Below are 10080 nucleotides of genomic sequence, written 5' to 3' on the forward strand. Positions count from 1 at the left end.
TAGTTCTGTTAAGATAGGATAATAATATACTTTATTGATCCCAAATTGGGAAATTGTTTTGTTATCAAATATCGTTAATAGTAATCATATTTTTTTTCTTCCCCCCAATTTCCGGCGCCCCCCATGGATGGATGCGCCCTTAGCATTCGCCTATACTGCCTATGCCAAGGGCCGGCCCTGAGTACAAGGTCCGAGTTATTCTTCTTTTAATCAAGTACACGATCTGAGTACTTCTACTTTTAGGAAATCATGAATCCACCTTTTTAGAAAGTGTATATACTGCCCTCTTCTGGACAAAGGTGGCTCTACACTCATCAAAATGTAATCCATCAGGAAATGTTAGGGTTTTATACTTTTTTCTGATATTGAAAGTTACAGAAAAAATACTTAAAATGTGTAAATGTCCAAAAATGAGCAGATTCTGCTCTGTGATTGGTTGATAATAACACTTACTTGTTACTTTGAATCCTATATTTCTTTCATAATTGAGCTAATTCTCACCACTTAAACTATCCCGAATTATCCATTACATCTCCTTGTTTACAATGAACCCATGCACGTGCAGAAAGAAATCGCAGAATTACTTTTATAGTAAATAAAACGTTAAAATGTGATAATTTTCAAGCAAGTTTTGAAGCCTCTTTTTTTCCTTATGACTTCTGGGCGGATTTACTATTGTTTAGTCTCAAAGAAATGTCAGAAATACGATATATTCAGGAAGTGTAATTCAAAGTGAATCTAAAAATACATGTATCGTGTTTGTAAAGTGAATTATAAGGCTTAATTAATTGCATACAAGAGTTGTGAGAACATCCACTGTAGCTGCTGTCAATCAACGGGTTAACTCCAACACCTGACTTCCGGTTTGGTTGAAGAGCACCCTTTGAGTCATTTTTTGGCTTCTCTAAAAATGCGTATCGATTTGACTGCTTTTTAAATGGTTAAAAACACTTATTTGATGTTGAATCTTTCCTGTTTAATGTGCTATACTTCATGTTGTCATATATTTATTTTAAAACATATTAATAAGAATTTCTATTATTTGTTCCTGTTTTATTTTACAATAGTTATTTGTTATTATTATTTTAATCCATCTATTTATATATTATTTAATGTATCTTTAATATCAGATTTTTAACTTTAATTCCAATGTGAAATAAAGTTAATAAATAAATTCAATATAAAATATTATATTGAATTTATTTATTAACTTTATTTTTATTTCACATTTTCCCTTTTTTTCAATGTCATTATTTTTATTGCAAATATTATAGTTTATGCTAATTTATAATGTTCATATATATATATATTACATTTTGTATTTACTTTATTGTTATTGCAAATGTTTCCTTTTTTAATTTAATTTATTATTATTATATTTTATTTTATTGTAAATATTATGATTGTTTTTTGCACATTTTTATTATATTATTTAATTTTTATGTACTTTATTTCTATTACAAAATTAAAACATATTTTTTAAATACTACCAAAAGCTGCAGCAAAATGTAAAGAAATGTATAAAAATTCCAGCACTCAATTAAAAGGATGTTTTGTTGTATTTCTTGAAAGACACCAAAACAATAAAGGAATAAAAGTAGATTTTCCATTTGTATAAACATCTTTTATTGGATATTCTGAACTTGGAGGGTCTGGATTTTCTCCCACGTCTCCCCTCCCTCAGAAGACTCATAGATTTGGGCTCCAGACCCCAAAGTAAAGACCTTTTTTCTGCCTGCTTTTAAAACTAACACTTGGTCCAGTCCATCCAAAAACCATTCACTTCCTACAGCGAAGAATAAACAATGGGAGAGTCGACGTACAAACTGTTTTACAACGGGATAAACACATCAGTGCCAGTGGGTCGGGTAACTTTCAAAACCTCTCAAAAGTCATTCTGTGTGCCTTTTAAAGGTCCCCTATTATACTGTTCATCCATCAATATATCACAGCTCTCAGATATATCCAGAGCCTGTCTCTGATTGGCTGAAACACCAAACAGATCATTGCAGCATCCCATAATCCCCTCTGTTTCAGCCCTGTTTCCAAAGTGCTGATTCTCTGTCTGTTACTTCAGATGAAAATAAGGAGCCCCTCCCCACGCCCCTCTGAGAGAGATTTGGTTACAAAGAACTCAATGGTGCTCTAGGAGGAGATTCAGGTGATAAGGGGGGGGGGTTACCTTGGTTGCTGATTGGCTAATGGTTACACAAGCCAACACATCGTTATGACATCATAAAGTGGCCAAAATCTGATCAGCTCATGTTGATGTAGAAGAGACATGAAGAAGAGGGGACACATGTTGATGTAGAAGAGACATGAAAAAGAGGGGACACATGTTGATGTAGAAGAGACATGAAGAAGAGGGGACACATGTTGATGTAGAAGAGACATGAAGAAGAGGGGACACATGTTGATGTAGAAGAGACATGAAGAAGAGGGGACACATGTTGATGTAGAAGACACATGAAGAAGAGGGGGACACATGTTGATGTAGAAGAGACATGAAGAAGAGGGGACACATGTTGATGTAGAAGAGACATGAAGAAGAGGGGACACATGTTGATGTAGAAGAGACATGAAGAAGAGGGGACACATGTTGATTGTAGAAGAGACATGAAGAAGAGGGGACACATGTTGATGAAGAAGAGACATGAAGAAGAGGGGACACATGTTGATGTAGAAGAGACATGAAGAAGAGGGGACACATGTTGATGTAGAAGAGACATGAAGAAGAGGGGACACATGTTGATGAAGAAGAGACATGAAGAAGAGGGGACACATGTTGATGTAGAAGAGACATGAAGAAGAGGGGACACATGTTGATGTAGAAGAGACATGAAGAAGAGGGGACACATGTTGATGTAGAAGAGACATGAAGAAGAGGGGACACATGTTGATGAAGAAGAGACATGAAGAAGAGGGGACACATGTTGATGTAGAAGAGACATGAAGAAGAGGGGACACATGTTGATGTAGAAGAGACATGAAGAAGAGGGGACACATGTTGATGTAGAAGAGACATGAAGAAGAGGGGACACATGTTGATGAGAAGAGACATGAAGAAGAGGGGACACATGTTGATGTAGAAGAGACATGAAGAAGAGGGGACACATGTTGATGTAGAAGAGACATGAAGAAGAGGGGACACATGTTGATGTAGAAGAGACATGAAGAAGAGGGGACACATGTTGATGTAGAAGAGACATGAAGAAGTGGATTTTGCACAATAGGTGACCTTTAAAACACACAAATCCTCCAAATAGTGGACGCTTAACTCTTCGATCATCCAGTCGTCACACACGGACATTTTCCTGAACCTCTGTGACCCGAAAAACTCTAAATGAAACATCCAAATCACACTTAAAAATGTGTGGAGCACGGGGAATATAGAAGTATCTTTCAATGGTTTTACGCTAAACTAATGTTCCACCATTCATGATTCATAATGCACTTTGTAAATGCCTATATTTCAAGTGGTTTTCATATTAAATCATATTTAAAGTTGAGAAATTATTCAGTAAAATCTCAACATTTCTCCCAAAAAAGGATGTTTTAATGTCACTTTCCAAAGTGACAAAATGGTCTGTATTGTCTAAGCTTTCTTATTGTTTCATGTCATTTAGGAGTGAGTAAACTGCTAATCGTTTGCATGACTTGACAAAGAAAGTCAAACATGTACGTGACACTTATTTCTTTTGGCTTTTACTTCCAAATCTTCTTTCAGTTCTTCTCTTGAAGGCACTCGCTGGTGGAGGAGGAAGCTAGAGAGGTCTTTTTTAAGAGATATCATGAATCAGATTTATTATATTTAACATTAAAGGGGCCACATCCTGCTGATGTTCATGTGTTTATCAGTATGTAGTCTCTCTACTTTAAAGAGTCCTCTCCTGCTGATGTTCAGGTGTATATCAGTATGTAGTCTCTCTACTTTAAAGAGTCCTCTCCTGCTGATGTTCAGGTGTATATCAGTATGTAGTGTCTCTACTTTAAAGAGTCCTCTCCTGCTGATGTTCAGGTGTATATCAGTATGTAGTGTCTCTACTTTAAAGAGTCCTCTCCTGCTGATGTTCAGGTGTATATCAGTATGTAGTGTCTCTACTTTAAAGAGTCCTCTCCTGCTGATGTTCAGGTGTATATCAGTATGTAGTGTCTCTACTTTAAAGAGTCCTCTCCTGCTGATGTTCAGGTGTATATCAGTATGTAGTGTCTCTACTTTAAAGAGTCCTCTCCTGCTGATGTTCAGGTGTATATCAGTATGTAGTGTCTCTACTTTAAAGAGTCCTTTCCTGCTGATGTTCAGGTGTATATCAGTATTTAGTTTATCTACTTTAAAGAGTCCTCTCCTGCTGATGTTCAGGTGTATATCAGTGTGTAGTGTCTCTACTTTAAAGAGTCCTCTCCTGCTGGTGTTCAGGTGTATATCAGTATGTAGTGTCTCTACTTTAAAGAGTCCTCTCCTGCTGATGTTCAGGTGTATATCAGTATGTAGTGTCTCTACTTTAAAGAGTCCTCTCCTGCTGATGTTCAGGTGTATATCAGTATGTAGTGTCTCTACTTTAAAGAGTCCTCTCCTGCTGATGTTCAGGTGTATATCAGTATTTAGTGACCCTACTTTAAAGAGTCCTCTCCTGCTGATATTCAGGTGTATATCAGTATGTAGTGTCTCTACTTTAAAGAGTCCTCTCCTGCTGATGTTCAGGTGTATATCAGTATGTAGTGTCTCTACTTTAAAGAGTCCTCTCCTGCTGATGTTCAGGTGTATATCAGTATGTAGTGTCTCTACTTTAAAGAGTCCTCTCCTGCTGATGTTCAGGTGTATATCAGTATGTAGTGTCTCTACTTTAAAGAGTCCTCTCCTGCTGATGTTCAGGTGTATATCAGTATGTAGTGTCTCTACTTTAAAGAGTCCTCTCCTGCTGATGTTCAGGTGTATATCAGTATGTAGTGTCTCTACTTTAAAGAGTCCTCTCCTGCTGATGTTCAGGTGTATATCAGTATGTAGTGTCTCTACTTTAAAGAGTCCTCTCCTGCTGATGTTCAGGTGTATATCAGTATGTAGTGTCTCTACTGGGACATGTCTCCATGCTTTAATGTTCAAAAAGCTCTTTATTTGTCTCATACTGCCTGTGCTGCAGCACCTCTTTTCACCCTCTGTCAGAAACCAGAGCCCAGTCTGCTCTGATTGGTTAGCTAGCCGGCTCTGTTGTGATTCTGCAACTCACTTGAGATGTCCCGCCCCTTAGCCTATCACGTACAATGTGTTGGAGCGCTAGCCAATAGGAGCGTGAGTGTTCTGTAGTGATGTCACTATGTTCTGGAATTTTGGATGTTCGCCTTTGCAGACCATTTACATCCACTAAAACCTTTAGTACACACTTGAGGAGAGGGAGAAACCCTAAAAAAAACCTCTTTAATCATGAATGAGTCCTCAGAAAGATAGTAGAACAAGAAGAGAAACACACACACCTACACACAGACTAACTGTGAGTCTGTACTGCCACCTTTTGGGGACATGATTTCAAAATGTTGCGGCAATAAATCACACGTTAATAAACTCAGAAGTGAAATCCTCACATCCTCCAGCAGCCCATAGACGACAGGGCGTTATCTTCCTGGCACGGGAAGGTTTATCAGACAAACAGAGGGAGATAACGGGGAACTTTTATACAACTTTTTGTTGGACGGTTCTGCTCGGTGAAGCCTGTTATTCGACAGCAGCGAGGCGTTCATGACAGGAGATTCCTGCAGATTGGAGGAAATTAGTTCAATTTTTTAATCATTATCAACAAACTGATGAGGCAGAGACGGGATGGGAGAGGAGAGAAAGAGTTGGACAGATACAATCCTGCAGGAGTTATAGTTTAAATAGATCCTGTTGATTTAAACTGACATAAAGCACCCAAAAACTCAATATAGGAAGACAGGTTTCCACCACGTAAAACTCATAAATATACTATTTATTTTTGAATTTTTAAGCACAAAAGGCAATTTACATGCTCTGTTATTGCATAAAAGCATCACACAGGTAAAAGGGTGAACATAATATCTGTGAGATAAAGGAGACAGGACAGGGACTAAGCTAAGAACTGCATGAACGTTAAAAAAACTATTTCAAATATACAGTATGTATTAAAAAATTGCTCTAACCATAGCATGATCTGTATTAAATAATGCAAGACACACACATTAATGCAGCAATAATATTAATCTAGGGAACATTTCACTACATAATCAATACTTTTCATGCTTTAAGAAAAGTGTGGCTGTATCCTTACATACTTTTAATACTACAAATGTATTACAGTCAAAGTAAAGGTTTAAATACAGGACTTCTACATAGTGTCTGTTTGGCATTTTCACTTAAGTAAATGGTCTGAATACTGTATTTCACACTGATACACCTTATGAATAATATATAAAATTGGTATATTCTTAAAAGGGATTGCAGTATTATTTAGCATACTGTCATTTCCCCACAATAACAGGTTTGTGTTTTCTGTCACAAGAACACTTTGACCAGCAGAGTGCGTCCTTGCCTTTATCAGAGCATGACTTTATGTCAGGGTTTTGCAAGAATGTAAACAACAAGCGAGCTTTTATTAAATTAAAAGCATTTCCAGGTGTATATCAGTATGTAGTGTCTCTACTTTAAAGAGTCCTCTCCTGCTGATGTTCAGGTGTATATCAGTATGTAGTGTCTCTACTTTAAAGAGTCCTCTCCTGCTGATGTTCAGGTGTATATCAGTATGTAGTGTCTCTACTTTAAAGAGTCCTCTCCTGCTGATGTTCAGGTGTATATCAGAATGTAGTGTCTCTACTTTAAAGAGTCCTCTCCTGCTGAAAGAAATGGAATTAAAACATTAAAGGGGACCTATCATGCAAAATGCACTTTTTGATGTCTTTTATACATCAATATGTGTCCCCGGTGTGTCAGGGAACTCACGCAGCGTCAGAAAATGAAACCTTCTCTCTTTTCCTCCGTACACAAATCTCTAAAAACGGGGAACAACGGAGCTAATCCAGATTTGCGTCCGATATGACGTAATATCTGAAATGTGGACCCACGGCCCTATCAGAAACGTTGCTATCAGAAACAATGCCCGACTGTTTTGGACGTAATATGGTCGGTGTTTACATTAGCATCGCTAACACTCAGAGCTAACCTGTACTGGAGAGCATGTGTGTGAAGAAGCAGGAAATAAAAAGGAACTCACCTTGTGGTATAACCGGCAAGAGAGAAAGCCTTTGAGCTCCATACTGTTTCAGAAACAATCCTTGATAATCCATGATATGGCGTTTCATCACCGCAGCATTTAGTTTAGACAGTAGCTGCCGGGTCCCGCATGAGCTCAGACCCCTACTTTTTTTTTTTTAATCTTTTTTTTTGATTTTTTCAACTTTATACCCCAAATCAGCACTTTTGAAACAGGAAGTGAAATAGAGGGATATGAGGCATGGCTAGAATGGGTGATCTGTTTGGTATTTTGAGCAACACACTTCATAGACATGTTTTATATATATTTGTATATATCCGAGACCTATGCTATTGCCTAAAAATAGCATGATAGGTGCACTCTAAAAAATGAAATTGAAATAAATGGTCATTTCAAGATCAAAGCCTTTGAAATATTCAGTAAATACAGGTTTAACTAGCAGACAATTTGTTACATTCCCTCCTGGACTAGGGGAACCAAAGGGAAGTAACAAAATAAGGAGAGGAAAGTGATTTGTGAAGCCACAAGATGGTCTTTTAATTAACAAAAGAAAAAGAGGCTCACCAGCCAATTTGCAAACTTACGACAAAACCACTTTCTCATAAAAGAAAGCGACAACAGTAAACCATAACACTACTCAGAACTTCTACAAGTTGCACATCCCACGTAGACAACAACAAAACACTACACTGCAGCACAGATCATCCACTCCAAGGAAGAGAGCGACTGCAGCCTGGAGGGAGACCATCAGGGGGAGAGGGAGAGAGACACACACACACACACACACACACACACACACACACACACACACACACACACACACACACACACACACACACACACACACACACACACACAAGCACCCACTACGGCACGTAACACAATTATATGGCTCGAATTCTGATTTCCATATGTCAGTGCTTTCTTCTTGAATCCCCATTTCCTTTTTTATAAACTGATATTGGGTTCAGCTCAGAGACTAGAGAGGTGGCTTTAGAGTTCATTTTAATATCTTGAAAGAACTAACAACAGTGTTAAGTTTATCTGTTTCATTTCCTCTGGAGGAACGCACCTCTCTTTTGATTTATGGCTCCAGTGTTTTCCTCCTGCTCAGCTCACAGGACAGGTCACAGTGGATGAAAGCGGCGTCTGTTTGTGCTGTAATGTAATACGTGAGGTTATTTATATATTTACTCTTTCTGTGAGAAACATCGCTGAGCGTGCTTCTTGTTTCCTGCAAAGATTTGATGCAGCGATGGAGGGAAAAGACAGGAGAGGACACAGTGTTCAGGTCTCATCAAGGACAGGGACGTTCAAGAGCAGCGAGACAGACATTATTCACACGGAGAGCTGCAGAACACAGGAAATACAACTGGAAAACCCAACGTAACAATTTTGAGACATTCCTGGTGACCTCAGCCTGCAATACAACTTAAAGTTCTATAAAATACTACTTTAACTGTCTTAAACAGAGCTTCACTCAACATTAAAGAGGACATAATATGCTTTTTTACAGGTTCATATTTGTACTTTGTCTGACATGTTTAAATGCTTTCATACATTAAAAAAATAAGAAAAATATATTAAATAAATACAATAAATAAATTAAATAAATACATTAAATAAATACAATAAATAAAATAAACTAAAACGATAATAAATAATACAGAATAAATGTAAGTAAAACAAAATAAATTAAATAAATACATCTTTATGGTGAGAGTTTCAACAAAAACATTTTAATTATCAAAGATACTTGCTTTGATATCGCGAAAGTATCAAAGTAAAATTTGAATGAAAAATGACTTGATAAAATAATTAATTAGTTAATTGTTCAATTAACTAATTGAAGTTGCAGCTCCATTTAAAATCCATTTACGCCCTTAAATGTCACAGTAACACCATAAAATAAAATATCCTTATCATTACAAAGCAAGGGTTGGTTGACATAAAAAGTGCTCGACAGCCTCGGTTACTTTTTACACTGAATTTCATTTTCAAAATTATGCACATTTTAAAAAGTCTTCCAGCAGCCTCATCCATCTTTCAAACGCTGATGCAGGGACTTCTAAACAAACTGTCCGTAATTCTAACGCGTCAGTCAGATCAAAAAGAAACCACGTGGCCTTTATACATTATTTAGGTGGAGCTGAGAGACAATACACACCTGTCACCCACCTGTTTAAATATGAACAAATAGCCCTCTGTTTACGGTGAAGAAGGACCTTGGGTTGGACTTACAGAGATGCTCCTCGTCCTCCTGCTGAATACTAAACATGGACTTTGGATGCGAGCAAAATGGCGGATTAGCATGGGAACAACTTCCACTAAAAGCAGGGTAATTCACGGGGATATCAGCAGCAACATGCACTGTGCATACATGCTCATACAGAGGCTTTACACACACACACACACACACACACACACACACACACACACACACACACACACACACACACACACACACACACACACACACACACACACACACACACACACACACATACACACACACACACACACACACACATACATATTTTCCTGGCAGTAATCAGAGTGCAGTGTGTTTTTCTCGGTGGTGTAATTCATCAAAGTGACGGCTGCCAATGAGTCTCAGTCAGCCAGACAGCCACGGCCAATCAATCATCAATCTACCTGCTCTTTGTTTCACAGCCCTCTGCAGGCACCGTATTTTAAACACACACACACACACTGACAAACACACACACACACACTGACAAACACACACACACTCTTTACAAGTTGTGTGGTTCCTCCTTCCTGTCGGGGTCAGTGTGTAGAATCAGGCACTACTCAATGGGGGTTAGGGGTTTATTTCCCCCAATTAGACCACCTACAGTGA

The sequence above is a fragment of the Trematomus bernacchii genome, unplaced genomic scaffold (assembly GCF_902827165.1).
Source record: "Trematomus bernacchii unplaced genomic scaffold, fTreBer1.1, whole genome shotgun sequence".
Classification (NCBI taxonomy): Eukaryota; Metazoa; Chordata; class Actinopteri; order Perciformes; family Nototheniidae; genus Trematomus; species Trematomus bernacchii.